Genomic DNA, 796 nt, shown 5'->3' on the forward strand with positions numbered 1-796 from the left:
TGAGAAGTGGGACAAAACAGGGTGCAAAACTGAAAAAATAAAACCTTGTACTCACACAAATGAAACTACATTTATGCATCTTATATGTACTGAGCTACTGAGCTATGCTTTGATACAACCTCCCAACTTTTCTCTTTTTTAACAAAATGTGCTTTTTTAGCTTGGACTGTGTAATATAATTTCAGCTTTATCTTTAACAGCATTCAAGATGTTTTTAACATTTCAAAACACATTCTCGTGTTAGCAGACAGATTACACTTTCACATGTGACCAATAATTCCACAACAAATATAAAATATCATAATGAAATATTATCAAAATATTCAACTGACGGAGGTGACAGAACTGACGGAGGTGATGAAAACCTGAATTTGTAGTCATTTTAACTATCAAATACATTGAATCAGTCAATTACTGTATTAAAACAAACAGTGAGTGTGTTATTGTTTATAACGCTTTTATTCAAGAGTCACATTTAAGTATTTTGATATATCACTGGAACACAAGATCTTATGGTGGTGACATCTGACGGTGTTGACAAATTTGGCATTTCTTTCACAAAACCAATGGAGTTCATGTAGTAGCCATTTTATTTTTTTCTGTTGATGCTAGATGCTAATGGAACCTGCTTCAGGAGAATAAAATTATCTAAATATTTCAAATAATTTCCTCAGAAATTGGAAGATGGAGTTGACATATCATGGCTGTGACAAAGGAAATATTAACATTAGGATTTAAAATATTCTAAAACTATAAAACTTAGCAGAGCCTGTCTGACACTGATGTACTCTGCAGA

Source organism: Sinocyclocheilus anshuiensis, unplaced genomic scaffold, assembly GCF_001515605.1.
Source record: "Sinocyclocheilus anshuiensis isolate Anshui unplaced genomic scaffold, SAMN03320099.WGS_v1.1 scaffold1137, whole genome shotgun sequence".
Classification (NCBI taxonomy): domain Eukaryota; kingdom Metazoa; phylum Chordata; class Actinopteri; order Cypriniformes; family Cyprinidae; genus Sinocyclocheilus; species Sinocyclocheilus anshuiensis.